The sequence below is a fragment of the Enhydra lutris genome, unplaced genomic scaffold (genome assembly GCF_002288905.1).
Source record: "Enhydra lutris kenyoni isolate GAN:26980312 unplaced genomic scaffold, ASM228890v2 scaffoldscaffold1, whole genome shotgun sequence".
NCBI classification, from domain to species: domain Eukaryota; kingdom Metazoa; phylum Chordata; class Mammalia; order Carnivora; family Mustelidae; genus Enhydra; species Enhydra lutris.
Genome location: NW_019154085.1, coordinates 82,557,758 through 82,569,831, shown reverse-complemented (window position 1 = coordinate 82,569,831; position 12,074 = coordinate 82,557,758). Strand labels below are relative to the sequence as shown.

At 44.3% G+C, this 12,074-nt stretch overlaps 1 protein-coding gene and 1 pseudogene across 1 annotated transcript in view; one reads left to right on the top strand and one right to left on the bottom strand.

Annotated features, from left to right (window-relative positions):
• The window catches only part of LOC111142050 (kinesin family member 5C), a 154,629-nt gene that overhangs the window by 39,916 nt on the left and 102,639 nt on the right, over nt 1–12,074 (top strand). The gene's annotated exons all lie outside the window — the stretch shown is intronic.
• LOC111142056 lies at nt 8,042–8,340 on the bottom strand (annotated as a pseudogene).

Sequence of the window (12,074 nt, the reverse complement as noted above, 5' to 3'; positions counted from 1 at the left end):
TTTAATCAGACAGTGGTAACAGAGTTTTAGGGCTCAGGGTTAGGGATGGACTTTGCATCTTCTGCACACAGCTTATGGCTGAAACCACAGGAGTGTTTGAGCTCTCCCATGGGGGTGAGCACAGAAGAGGAGGCTGCAAAGTAGAAAAGAGGCTTAATAAGAGAGTAGGTCTGTCCTTTATTTGGAGTTGGCTGCAAGGAGAACCAAGGTCAAGAGGACAAGGAGGAAGAGGAGTCAAGAGGGAAGAGGCTGAGCAGAGCGTGCCTCATGAGGAGACAGTAGTCAGACTTTTAGCAGGTGGGACTGGTATGTGGTTATGTTTTAAGGATATCATGGGCTGTCAGAGGTCTTAGATTTGATGATCAAGAGGCTGCGGAGCCCTTTAAGAAAGTAGGTGAATGAGGGGAAAATTGGATGGCAGAATGTGAGGCAGAGGAGTGAGGAAGTGAGGAAGTAGGAACAAGACCAACTTCCAGTTAGGTCCACAGAGAGGCAATAGTCTGAAGGAGGACACAGGAAAAAAATTCACAGAAGAAGAAAACACAGGCTCCTTCCTTTTCCTAAAACACGTTTATGAAGAGGGAGCTATTGAAAGGAAACAGGGTGAGAACTGATGAACACAGGGTTCCCTTCTCAAGGGAGAAGGTACCAGTAAGCAGCCCTTCAGCTAACCAAGTGTGGGTGCCCGTTAAACAGTTATTACCCTGGATAGTTGAACAACAACTGTTTGGAGTAATCGGTTTAAACAATTTTTTTCCTGGTCCATCCTAGGCTGGCTGTGAAGGAGGTGACATTTGGCTTTGCTGCTGTCTCCCTGCCACCCTGATTTTCCCTGCTTGGCGGGGGAAACTCCTCTCCCTCTCCCCAACACACACACACCTTTACCGTCTACTCAGAAATGAACAATTGGTTTATCTGGGTTCTATTAACTAATGAACCTGATAAGCAGAGTGCTGCTCCTGGCAATAGAGGAGAGTTATTTCTGATGACTGTTAGCCGTCTGGAGCCAGAGTTTCTTTCGTTGTCTTAGCCATTAAAGGTTCACAGGGTGGAACTTCAATTCGGGAAGGAGGGGCAGGGCAGGCAGAAGTGTTGGGGGATTTTGCTCTTCGACTCTTAACCTTGTCTGTGGCCTCCAAGCCCTTCGAGTACATTAAGCACTGAAAAATATGGTGCCCAGTCCTCCAAGTAAAATATAAAATCTTTTAAAAGATATAAAGCTTCTGTGTCAGCTGCACTTAAAAAAGCTTCTTGTAGATTTTCTCATTACACAATTGTGGTCGAATTCAGCAACAACAAATCTTAAAAATATTTGTTTTTGTTTTCTTGGTGGCTCAAGTACTTCATTTGTCAGTTGGGTGATCTGTGTCTGCCTCTATGCACCAAAATGTGGTTCTCCTGGATAAGGACAGAGGCTCACTGGACTGGGATGCATGTGCCTGTGTGTCCTCAGTTCCAGCTCATCTGTCCTAGACTTAGGACAGATGGTGAAGGCCATGAAAGGACAGCTAATTTTCATGGTGCTGGCGCACTCTCATCCAATGGGGGTGGCACTTTGGACACTGATGGTGACATTGCTACGCTGAACTTGATGACCCTTGCTGGTTTACACTCATGTAATTATTCTACTATGTGGAACATTTTTTGTCCTATGTTTTATGAGAGTTATTTTGTAATATGTAAAAGCATACCATTGCACTCTGGCTTCTACTGCATCATGTTTTAAACCCAAATGCACGGGATTCTTAGAAAATCTATATTTGAGAACTAAAATATGTTCTTGGAGGATCAATGACAAGATGCAATATGGTGTTATGGGTAGAAGGCTTGGCTGGGAACCAGAAATTGTGGATCCTACTCTCAGCTCAAATTGTTGCCTTCTACATGCTCATGAGAAGTGAATCTCCATTCCCAGGAAGGGAAGCTAAGTTTCCACCCAGTCTGTCAAATCATGAGGTACAAATGGAGACAAGGGGTCCAGACCATCTGAGCAAAACTGCGGTCCAATACATGGGGAGATTAGAATTCTATAAACTTTTTCTGAAGAGTGAAAAAAATTAATAGAATATTAGTTGTATTTGTAGTAAACACGTGCAGTGCCCATTTCTCAGAAGTCTTTGTAATGCACCATACCTAGCCAAGTGAAAGTCTGGGCGGAGGTTTTCTATTTCATGTTTGAACTAAAGGGAAGACACCTTGCCTGAGACACCGTGTGCCTTCCATGCTGGAGACGCCACTGTGAGTCTCAGCCTGTGACAGAGGTTGGCAGCACAGCAGTTTGACTGGACCGCACAGGGCTGTGCTGGGGAGCTGCCCCCGGGACCATGCACCCCAGAAAGAGGGCTTGGAGTTTTCTGAGCTCTCTTCCACCTGGCAAAATGAGTCCCACATTCTACCTTCCGTGGGACGGCTTTACACCCTCTTTCTAGTGAGGAAAGTTTGATTTTTTTTTTTTTTCAGACTTGACTTGGCAGAAAACCAGAGCTGCTGAAAAAAACTATAGCAGCAATTTTTACTCATTTCTCCTAAGTATATAAAACATTGAGCTCATGCCAGTTTAAAGTTTACCTTCTCTTGTGCTGTATGTGGTCAAGACTGGAGCTGTTCTTAGGAGAAAATCTCAGAACATTATCATAGCATGTTAGAGCCGGAAAGATCCAGTACTTCACTTTACAGAGAGGAGGAGGCCCAGAAAAACAGGCAAATTGTTTAAGGTCACGAAGTATGCGAGGGGCGAGGTGCCAGACTAGAACAAGTCCCCTGACTCAATCTACTAATCCTTGCATCTTGGCAAACTAGGATATAGAGCAGTTAAATGCAGAAGACTGTGGGGGGTGGGTGGAAGAGGTCATTTTATTTTAACATGAGATGAAAATCACATATAAATAACTTATTTTTTCAACGCAGATTCCGTTAATTTCTTGAACAGAGGTAACACCTCTGTCTTCCTTCTGCCTGCTAGCCAGGCAATACTTCTGAATTTCTTCATTATCACTTGGGCAGTTTGCTTTCCCAGAGTGTTTTTTTCATGGCTGTCTGCAGTCCTGACAGTGCTTGTGTGTCCACGCAGCAGGACTTTTGGCAGAAAAGAAAGAATTTTAGCCTGGTTTCCTGCAGGAAGAAGGCTTACAAGATTCATTCTCGTGTGTTGCCTTTGTTCATTCTTGAGACACGGTTGGCATCACCTTGGCAACTTAGTAGAAGCCGGTCATTGCTCCGTCGGGTTCATTACAGCCTCTCCTGGGAGCAGCCTTGGCTTTGGCCGGAACTGGCACCAGCTGCCTTCCTTGGGGCACAGAGCCAGTGTGGGGAGGGGGAGGGAAATGTTTGGGGCTGGTGCTGGCTTAGTGCTTCTATCCCCAGTCACAGAGTCATCCCGGCAGAGATGGGGCAGGCAGCAGAGCAGGGAGGAGAACGTGGAGGTCTTCATTATGAAGCTACCTCCAAACGTTGGCAGAGCCAAGGACGTGGGACAGGATGTAACAGTGTTGGGAAAAAAACGGATGGTCACTGCCAGGTATGGATCATTGCCAGTGGAGTTTTTTTCTGCTCTGGGAATTTGCAGCCCACCCTCAGATAAATGAGAAGGTAGGTGGTGGGGTAAAGAGGAGTAAAGGGATACAGAAAGAGACAGACCGTGTGACTCCACGATGGCTCAAATCTTGCAGGTGGGAGATGAGATTGATCAGCAGCAAGTAAAGTTCTGACACAGTGGAGAAATACAGCAAGTACTGTTCCCTGCCCTTCCCACGCCCCCGCACGGTTTCATGGTGTCTTGGCACCCTAACCACCTTGGTGCTCCTCTGGTGGGCTTTCAGCAGCAGCAGACTTTTACTGAGCATCTACCTGGTACCGTTATGTACGAGGCTCTGCTAGGCCAGGACCTTCATGAACTTGCAGTGCTCCTTTGTGTGAATCAAAACCTGGTAAGCCTCCGGGCAGATGTGGCCCCATGTGCCCAGGACTGGCAAGTGACCAGCACCCTTTTATAGAGAAAAAGGCACTCTTTTTTTCCTGCATCAGTTGTGGACTTTTAACGGGGATTTCAATTTCCATTCACCCCCTTGTCTGGATATCAACCAAATACAGTGGCTCCATATTTGACAGTGACTCAACAAATCCAGAATCTCTTAGGAACTACTGAATGAAAGAGGAAAATGTCAAGGATTTTGTCTTCCTTTGGTCTTCCCCAGAAGCAGGCCCCGAAACAAGAATTCAAATGCAAGGGAGGTGAATCCAAGAAACACTGGAGAAGAGTGGAGGAAGGAGGCAGGAAGGACAGGAAACCAACCTAGCATGTGTCCTCATGCAGGTTACCACTGTGGACAGCAGGGCTCTAGCCCAACGGGAAGCTCAGGAGCCAGTTTGGCATCCATGCCTCAAAGTGTCCCCTCTACTTCCACCTCTGGGCAAGGGAGCTCAAGTCCTTAATCCCCACTCTGATCAGTCATTGGGTGAGGCTGCTGGGTTGGTCCTGGGATGTCTGTCCTTCTGGCCTGCATCAGGTAACAGAGAGAGCTCTCCAGCTAGAGAAGCCCTCAGGCAAAGAGACGCATGCAGGTGCTGGAGGTCAGGCCAGCTGCGTGGAAGTGGTGAAAATTAAGAGGGAATCTGCTTCATCTTTATAGTTGGTGTTATCACAGAAGTTTCTGGAAGGCTCCAAAGCTGTAATAGCAGAGCTAGTGAGTCAAGGAGTACCTGCACAAGGCATAGCTCCTCACCTTTCCTAAACGGTATTCATGGTGCACATTACAATTTTATTTATTTTTAGAGTGCAGAGGGTAATCTTGGAACAGTGAATTTTGCTAGGACCCTCAGAATATAAAGGCCTCATGGAGCTGAGCTTATGAGTTGCAGACCTAGGACCTGCAGATGCCTGAGGTGTGGTTTGGCATTAGGGTGTGGTAGGGGCATCAGGATGCCAGGTCTCTGAGATGATACATTGTGAGTGATTGTCACTTATTAGTATCCTTTCCTTTAAGGGGTCACTGCTCTCTTGAGTTTGGTGCAATGTAAATGCCTGGTATGAATTGGTCTAAACTTTTTATTACAGAATAACACTGACCATGACTTAAGCATCTCCTAGAATATCAGGCACTACCATAGATCCACTTTTTAGCCTGAACATACTTAGTTTTCACAATCCGGAATTGTGGACCCTATTGGCTCTGTTTTACAGAAGAGGAAACTGAGCCTCGGAGAAATGGGAGTTATACCCATGTTTATGTGAATTCATTTACACCATATATTGGTACACTGTCTTCCTGGACAATGCTCAGTATTAGCTCCTGGAGTGAGGAGCACAGAAACCCTATCATAAATCCCTTCTCCTTCTAGTGCACTGTTCTCTTTCTTAAAGCACATGGGTCTGTATGATTTATAGTTTCCGTGAGAGGATTCTCTCATTCTGGACCACTTTGTAAATGTTAAGACAACAGTACAACAGTGTCTTACAATGCCTAGAAACAACTCTGCGCCCATAATAAATGTTGAAATAAATTTTATGGTGTTAAGTGTCAATTTTAAAAGCTCCTGAGGGACGCCTGGGTGGCTCAGTCGGTTAAGTGCTCAATTCTTTATTTCAGCTCAGGTCATGATCACATGATCACAGGCTTGTGAGATCCAGCCCCGCTTCAGGTTTAGCACTGGACAGGGAGCCTGCTTAAAATTCTCCCTCTTCCTTCCTTCCCTCCCATTCTCTCTTTCTCAAAACAAACAAATGAAGCCAAACATCTCCTTAAATCAACATCACAAAGAAATGCCATGTCCTGGGGCACCTGGGTGGCTCAGTGGGTTAAAGCCTCTGCCTTCAGCTCAGATCATGATCCCAGGGTCCTGGGATCGAGCCCCACATTGGCTCTCTGCTCAGCAGGGAGCTTGCTTCCTCCTCTCTTTCTGCCTCCCTCTCTGCCTGCCTGTCTGCCTACTTGTGATCTCTATCAAATAAATAAGTAAATAAAATCTTTAAAAAAAAAAAGAAATGCCACGCCCTATATGCTAGGATGGTTATAATAAAGAGGACAGACAGTAACAAGGATGTGGAGAAAACCTCATACACTGCTGGTGGGAATGCAAGCTGGTGCAGCTGCTTTGGAAAACAGTTTGTGAGTTCTTAAAAAAGTTAACTCCTATAGAGTTACTACATGACCCAGAAATTCCACTCTTGGGTATATGAAATGAAAGGAGAAATGAAGACATATGTTCACATGAAAACTTGTAGATGAATGTTCATAGCAGCATTCATAATTGCCAAAAAGTGGAAATAACCCAAATGTTCATGCTGATACATAAAATGTAGTTAATCTCTGCATTGGAGGATTATTCAGTCCTGAAAGTGAAATCTACAATATGGATGAACCTTAGAAACCTACTAAGTAAAAGAAAATGTTAGTCACAAGAGCTACATATTATATGCTTCTATTTATATGAAATGTCTAAAACAGGCATATTTATATGTATTTATATGTACATATTTATATGTATTTATATATATATATATACATATACATATGTAGCATATATACAAAAGCTACATGTTATATGCTTCTATTTATAAGAAATGTCTCTTACAGACCTCCCTCTTGGGAGGTTGGGGAGTGACTGCTAAGAAGTACAGAGTTTCTTTTTGGGGTGATGAATATGTTCTGAAATTAGATAGCGGTAATGGTTCTCCAATCTTGTAAAGATTTCAGCAACAACAGAATGTACCCTTTTATTAAAGGGGTGAATTTTATGGTATGTGAATTATATTTCAATAAATAACACAAAACAAAACTTGTTTTGGCACAATATTTGTGTTGATAAAAAATGAGCATCAACATTAACCCGAGGACTTCCTGCTTTTTAGTTAATGTTTTGGAAACATTCTTTCCTGTTGTTACCAAAGCCTTCAGAGTCTGTGAGTTTATTTAATTTCTTCTTGTGCAAACTAATACAATGTTTTAGTGATGTCTTAACTTTGGACACCTTTGATTCCTTCAAGTTAGGACAAATCCACTCAACTTCAAGTTCCTTCAAGTTAGGACAAAATCCAGTCAACTTTTAGGACGGAAGCACACCTGTCTTTCTCTTTCTCTCTGAGATAAGAGAAAGGGGATTTAGACAATGAACACAGCTCCCAAAATGAAACAAAGCTGTAATGTTGTTGTAGGCAGGTCTCTCAGGCCTCAGTTTGTCTCATCCTGGAGGTTGGTGCCAGGCCTAATGCTTCAGAGAGGCAGATTTAAATCCATGTAAGGACACAGCGTTCCAGCACGTGGAGCCAGTTGGGGTTGAGCCGTTCATCGTCACCAGTGAGGGCTCGTGGAGGCGGAAGTCGCAGGTTGAGAGGAGGCTGGAAGGGCTGACTGTAGGGTCCATATTAACTCTGAGAGGCCATGATGCTCGTTCCCCTGCTGTGCCGCTCCGGTAGTCATAGCAATGACTCTTTGTTCAATGACCTAATCAACTGTGTATTTGGAAATAATTTAGAATTGATTGGGAGGAAAGCAGGAAAAACAAAGCTCCAGGGGCTCGTGCTTGTGGTTTATTTGATGTTCAGTGAGAGAACTGATGCTAAACCCAGAACGTTTAGAACACTAGATAGGGAGCCTGGAGGTCTGGATTTGGGGCACAAATCTGCTACCTACCTAACAGGCTGGGTGGGTTTCTGCAAGCCATCTACCCTCTCCTGACGTCAAATTCTTTTATTTGTAAAACACCATGTTGGGTTGGGCTGACCTTGAAGGCCTGAAAAATTCTAGATTTTTTTCTCCATAACTTAACAACTTTTCATAGCAATCTCACACCTGCCTTTTCCTAGGCTTTGATTGTCCTTTTCCTGTTTTGGCGTTGTCATTTCCTGGCATGTATGATCCATTGAATTATGATTGAAAACCGTGTCCAGTACTGCTTGGTGGCTTGCATCTCTGTGTGCACCACCACGCCCCTCACCACTGTGCCCCAGGAAGGGTGTTGGCGGAAGGGGTCTCACCTCCTTTCCAAGACCAGCACAAAAGCCCCAAGTTCCACGGAAGGCTTATTAGATACAGAGGGGAGGGGTTCATTCCTTCTTAGCCTCTGTTTTCCTCATGGCTGCAGGACATTGCCCAGCTCTTCTCTCTCCCTCTTGGCACAAATGTGTGCCTTTTCTTGATTGACTTGAGGGTGCGCTTGTTCTCAGAGACCTTGAGCAGCCCCATGGCACACCTCTCCTATTGGATGAAGCCGCACACCTCTCGGATCGCATGAATTTTGTGTGCTTGGTGAGGCGCCCATGGCGGGCTGTGCCTTGACTTTTCACATTCTTGGTCACTGTGTGGCCCTGTTGAGACCCACAACCACAGGGTAGCACAGAGCCATGGCAGCCGCTCCTCACTGGCTCCTGTGGCGGAAGGCTCTTCCTGTTTTTTAATTTCTTCTGTTCCTAGGAATGCTTGCCAGGTGCATGCCCACCATGTTTCTTGCCAGTCTTGCCCTTTCCCCCTGATCTTGTGCCCCTCTTTCCTCAGGGGTTCACATCAGCCCCACCTTCATGGTCAACACTTTCTCGATTACTACAGTGGGGGTCTCAGAACTTTGTTACCTTATGAATCCCTTCGCTTCAAGCTATCATAGTATAAGCATCTAAGCATCTGCTGTTTGTGTGTCTCCGACTTTTCCAGTAAATCATAAGCTGCTTAGGAAACAGCATGGTGTGAAGGAAGAACACTTGAAATCAGAGACTTAAAATTATTTCCCCCAAGGGCCTCAGTTTTCTGGTTTGTGGCATGGGAATAGTAACATCTACCTCATGGAGGTACTGTGAAAATGAAGTGAGATAAAACAGAACAGATAGGGGCGCCTGGGTGGCTCAGTGGGTTAAGCCTCTGCCTTCGGCTTGGGTCATGATCTCAGGGTCCTGGGATCGAGCCCCGCATCGGGCTCTCTGCTTGGCGGGGAGCCTGCTTCCTCCACTCTTTCTGCCTGCCTCTCTGCCTACTTGTGATCTCTGTCTGTTAAATAAATAAATAAAATCTTTAAAAACAAAACAAAACAAGAAAACAGAACAGATAAGGGTGTGGGTCGTCATGTTTGGTGATGGTGCAGGTAGTGGCTGGTGCGGTTACACAGCACTGAGAAGGTGGCCAGGAGAGGCTGAAAGAATTTGTCTTCTCTTGTATTTTCAGGAAGGAAGTCACATGAAGCCAGTCACCTGGCACAGAGACTTAATGATTGTTCTCAGAAATCTATTCCTCTTCATAATACCCCTCAGTGTCTAAAGACAATTCCACAGAGTGAGTTTAAATCTTGCTCTGGAAATTTAAGGGTTCCCCCCCTTTCTTTTCCTTCCTTCCTCCCTCCCTCCCTCCCTCTTCCCTTTTCTTTCTTTCTTTCTTTCTTTCTTTCTTTCTTTCTTTCTTTCTTTCTTTCTTAGTAACAATAGAAAAATCATTCAAATCATTGGGAGTCTTTGGTCCCAACCCTTGGTTGGCCTTAGAGATGATTATTAGATTACTTCTTCATGACCTCTTCTTGGGTAATTAATTTCAGTTTCCTTAACATCCCTCCTGGTGCTCATCTTCTAAACGCTGAAGTGGGTCTTTTGCTTTCCTCCATCTCCCAGAGTAATATTCCTTCCAGGCTGGAGAACGGTTGTTGGGTAATGGGTCAAGTGAATTAAGAGGCAGGCCATATGGTTCATGGAGACTTTGCTCTCAACAACTTGATAAGAAGTGATTTGATTTTTTTAATTTTAACTATAAAAATGTAAGAACCATCTGCTGTTATTTTTTGCCTGTGATCCTGGTAAAGTTATTTAGTTAGACTGCTCCTTTGCAATTAGCTGCTGTCTGTGGAGACTTTTGTGGCAAAGCTGGATTATTTCATTTCTAGTTGTAATGTACATGCAGGGTGTGTGTCCCATTTCAGATTCCTTTCATAAATTGTGGCAGGTTTTCTTACATGCAGTGAGCTCTTGGGATGTATATGGCTTCCGTCGTAGCTACTTAAATGCTTTCATTGTAGTGGCTCATTTGATTGGTTGAGAATAGGTCACACACTAATTGCTATGAAGCAAACTGAACAGGCTAATGTGATAGAGAGTGATGCCAGGAGGTGAGACTGCTTTAATGAGGAGCACGGAAGCCCTCAAAGGAGGAGGAAGTAGAGTGGACATCTGCAGGGTGATCGAGAGACAACCGAACAAAGATGTCGGGTGAGCCTTGAAGACCCGCGGTGAGAGAGTTTGAAAGGGAAGGAAGTGAAGAGCAAAGGCCCTGAGCCACGGGATCCACTGACGAAGGAGCCAACAGATAAAGAAGTCCAGTGGGCTACACTGTAGTAGGCGGCAGAGAATGCAGGAGGTGGGGGTGAAGATGGTCTCGTCTAACAGAAGCCACTGGAGGTTTTTAAGGGAGGATTTGATACCATCGGATTTATAGCTCTGGAAAGCTCACTCTGGCTGCTAGGTGGAAGTTGGATTGTTAGAAGCAAGAATGGTGTCAAGGAGACCAGTGAGGGGACTATCGCTGCTGTCCAGATGAGAAACCATGGCGGCGTGGGTTGAGGTTGTGATCCATTTGGGATATATTTGGGATATGGAATCTATGGGACACACTTGATAATTTTGGTCTCTTACTCAAACATGATTCATTTTTTGTCAGTTAAGCTTTCGATGGCTAATGAAATCCAAGTGGAAATGTTCAGTGGGTGATTGAATATGTGAATCTGGAGCATGGGTGAGATTTGAAGCCTGAAATGTTCATTTAAATTATGTGAAGGTCAAGAATGTAGACAGAGAGGAGGCTGAGGTGTCTGAGTCTGGGACACATTGTCGTTTAGAAGTCAGAAAGAGATACCAGCAAAGGACTCTGGCGGAGAGTAGCCAGAGAGATGGCAGAACCACATGCTGATGAGGAGCCTGGAAAGGAAAGTGTCTCCAGGAGTAATCGGAGCCCTCACCATTAAGTTCCGACTGTTAGCACTTAGCACCCGTATTAAAACGTTAATTGAAAGATGTATTCCGTAGCTGCACATTTAGTGACAGCCGGAGCACGCTGCACCCAGGGCTTGTCCACAGAAACCGTCAGCCACAGTGGGGTCAGAAATAGGGAGACTCTCTTCTCCTGGGGGTCAGGAGAGAGGGGGTTTCCTGAAGTCTTTTTTACAGTTTGTGAGATTTTCATACCATTACCAAAGCAGCAAAGAGTCATTTGTTGTCGTTGTTTTGTTAAATGGCTGTTTTATATATAGCTTGAATGACTAGACCACAAATCAGTTCTTTTTTTTTTTTTTAAGATTTTTTTTTTTTTTTTATTTGACAGATCACAAGTAGGCAGAGAGGCAGGCAGAGAGAGACAGGAGGAGGAGGCAGGCTCCCCGCTGAACAGAGAGCCCGATGCGGGACTCGATCCCAGCAGAGAGCCCGATGCGGGACTCCTGATCCCTGAGATCACGACCTGAGCCGAAGGCAGAGGCTTCAACCACTGAGCCACCCAGGCGCCCCCACAAATCAGTTCTTGAAAAGAATCTGTAGCTAAATTTTAATTCTCAATTTTAATTTCAGGAGTCTAAGGTTCACTTAAAAGCCTATATAGCCAACTCAGTGCATGTAAGGACAAAAACACTTACGTTTTTAACTTCTTTATATTCCAGTCTTGATGAGAAGCCTCAAAACAAATCATTTTCTAAATTTTCTCTTCTCGAAGGCAGTGTTTGTTTGGGAGTTAACTTCAGTTTATGGAAAATTGTTGTATTGTGGTTGTCACTTGATAAATGATATTATTTAAATGAGTAATGGAGATTTCTTGCTTTCGGTCTCTCTTCAAGTGAATATATAATGTACTCCATCTAACAATTTAGATTGAAGGGCAAAGTTGGGGGGGTCTTCTGTTTATTGTACAATTTACTACAAATTAATAGGCCACTTTTCTGCTGTAGTAAGTGCATTTTCTCCAAAACCCAAATCATGATTGTTCTGGAAACAAGATGGTTTATTTTGGTGATTCTTATCAAGTTTGGAGAAATAATGGGTTTGTTTGAAATTAAGCAAAGCTACAGTTTCTTTCAAGAAGGTTCAATGGATGACAAATACTTACGCAAACTCTGTACATGTT